The 2,994-nt window shown below is 33.6% G+C and overlaps 1 non-coding gene across 1 annotated transcript; it reads right to left on the bottom strand.

Annotated features, from left to right (window-relative positions):
- Positions 1-845: 845 nt before the first annotated feature.
- Positions 846-1,004, bottom strand: LOC125365099. The gene has a single exon (XR_007213649.1). It is a non-coding gene; the product is annotated as a U1 spliceosomal RNA (small nuclear RNA).
- Positions 1,005-2,994: the final 1,990 nt, after the last annotated feature.

Below are 2,994 nucleotides of genomic sequence, written 5' to 3'. Positions count from 1 at the left end.
TTCTATTTGCTAAGTTAGGCCATCTGCCATAGCAATAGGATGAAAACCTGTACTGGTCACTGATTCTTTCTGCCTATTAATCTTGGACTTCTTTGCATTCAGAACAATGACCTAAATGACTTGTAATCTTTACAAATAATTTAAAATGGAAGTTATGACTTTTAGATAATATTAAGTTTTATAGAGAAAATGCTATGCTGGTTTTTTTTAAAGCCTTCCACATTGTTAGAATGATCCTATAGTTATTCTGTATCCAAACCATGGGCCATCATATTTTATTTTCTTGTGTGTCCTAGTAAAAATGCACAAGAATAGAATATTTATAGAAACACTGGCTGTACACCTAAAACATATCATTTAATAAACATTAACTTGACAAAAATAAATATATTTTGCTTATTTACATAAATGCATGTGATATTTGAGAAAAAAAATAATGGAACATAGCTACATTTACCCATGAGTTTGAACTGGAAAAACAATATGAAATGAAAATACAAGTCATGCTTGGGTTTATGGAAAGGCCACAATAGCAGTTGCATAATTCTCAGTTTCCTCAAAGTACCATATTAAAAACACAGAGAAAACAGTTAAAGAAAGGAACCTTTTTTTGTTTTCTTTTTCTTTATGTCAGTTGTGGGGTTTGAACTGAGGGCCTGGGTATTATGCCTGAGCATTTTTGCTAAAAACTAGTGCTCTATCACTTGAGCCACTGCTTCTGACTTTTTGGTGATTTGTTGAACGTAAGTTTCAGGGACTTTTCAGCCTGGGCTGACTTTGAACTGAATCCTCAGATCTTGTCTGTCTGAACATCTAGGATTGTGGCCACTGTGCCCAGATTTAGGAAAGGTCATTTTTAAAAGAATACACAGATCACAAATTATGTGGTCGAGTTTCTCCTATGTGGAGAAATCGCAGAGGTTCAGTGTGCCTCAAGTGCAACTGGAAAGCCTTGCCCGGGAAAAACCACCTGCATGATTATATTTCCCCTGCCAGGGAAACATGAGGGAGGAGGTAACAAGTTGGATAAGAAATATATGCACTGCTTTACGTATGAAACTGTAAACCCTCTGTACCTCACTTTGACAATAAAGGAATGGAAAAAAAAAGAATACACAGAGACTTTTCCAGTAGTGACAAATGGTTGTAGTATTGTGAAAGTCTATTAATCATATGGAAGAAAATGAGTGGTGATTGGAAGCTATTCAAGCATCAGGATTCTTAAGTACCAGGATTGTTAGGGGTAGAATAAAGAAAGTGCAGATATAGAGGAAAAGGTGGTTAATTTAAAACACTATAATCTTCTATTTAATTTGAAAAGAATATCATATATTTATAGGTCTTTTACACTTACACATATGCCTACAAATTCTACTCTTCTTTAATATAAAGGACCTGGAAACAACAATCATCTCAGATGAATGAGAAACACTAAGTCAGTAGCTGAATTGTTTTCTTAATATTCCATTTAATTCTAAAAGAAAAACAAAACATACCAGGGGGAAACAAAAGCCTGGGCCACCTTGCCATACTAGATGAAGACAGACTGTCAAAGAATGTGAAGGTTATGTCCAGCAGAATCAGGAGCCCATGTGAAGTTCGTGTCAAAGATGAAAAGGTCTGTGTTTCCAATTACATTAAATGGAATTTATTAAAAGACATCTAATTAATAAGAAATACATGAGTTCATATGGTATAAAATGGGCACCTTCACCAAACCATGTTTTATTTAAAACTAAGAATTGAAGGTAGATATATTTAATTTTGCAGAGAAGAGGCATGATGTAATCTGTGTTTCAGGTAATTTTAGCTTCCATTGAGGACTGACTCAGAAAAAATAAACATACATATATCAGTACCAATCCATGGCAAAATATGACCCTACCAAAAATATGTCAAATTCCTAACATGCAAAACCCATACGTATATCCATATTTGGAAAAAGAGCTAAACATATGCTCATCCTAAATACAATAACTAGAGTCTTTACTGGACAGAAGAGAAGACGTCAACACAAAGAGGGCTCCTTGGAGATGGAGGGAGAGATGTGTTTTCTTTTTTTTTTTAACCCACAAGTGAAGTAATACATGCAACCATTATGAAATGTAAAGTAGCAAAAGTATGACTTCTCCAAGTGTCTATCCAGACAAAACAGCTCTGTCAGCATTTGACTTCACACATCTTTCCTCCAGGATCCTGGGATAATAGACGGCTGTGGTTATAATCCACTCAGTTCCTGGCAGTTGGTTACCACAGCCAGAAGAAACTAAATGCAGGTGTCATGACCTGCATTTTAAGGAGATTACTTTCTTAATCTCCTAACTGTAGCATGAAGTTAGAAATATATCAGCAGGTTATTTAAAATATAAATGTAATCCAGAAGACTTTCTTGAATCATGTTGTAAATTTCTACTTTCCTGTGGATTTTTATCCCAATTAAAAAATAGTATTGTGATAACTAAAATTGTAGAACCTACGAAGTAGCCCTTAACTCTCTTTCAGGACCAGTCAAGGAATGTGTTAGAGGATTTAGAAATAAAGTTTGGATTAGTTAGTAAAATAAAAGTGATCACATTAATTTCTGTATTACCTTTTCTACAATTTTAATATAAATGAAAATTCTTTCCCATAGTAAAGTATGTTTTTTTGGGTGTAGCTGGATAATTTAGTGGTTTAAAAAAGTAAGATCACAGAAATCTTTCACTGGCCACATGTTACTGGTAAAATGAAATTATCCAACATAATGGCTTTTAGAGAAGAAATGCACAAGCAAACAACAATCTTGAATACCAAAGCAATCTCATTTTAGCACTCACAGATTTATAAAATGCATAAAGATTGCCATAATGAGTTTAAAATGATAACTCTAATTATGAAACATACATGTTTAATTGCATGTGAATAGGAAGGAAATACAAGATGTCTCTTAGAGTTTAAAAATATGAAAAAGATATTTTATCACTTTAAACACAGATACAAATTTCCTTACCCTAG

The sequence above is a fragment of the Perognathus longimembris genome, chromosome 16 (genome assembly GCF_023159225.1).
Source record: "Perognathus longimembris pacificus isolate PPM17 chromosome 16, ASM2315922v1, whole genome shotgun sequence".
In the NCBI taxonomy this organism is placed as follows: Eukaryota; Metazoa; Chordata; class Mammalia; order Rodentia; family Heteromyidae; genus Perognathus; species Perognathus longimembris.
This window is presented reverse-complemented; position numbering and strand designations above follow the sequence as displayed.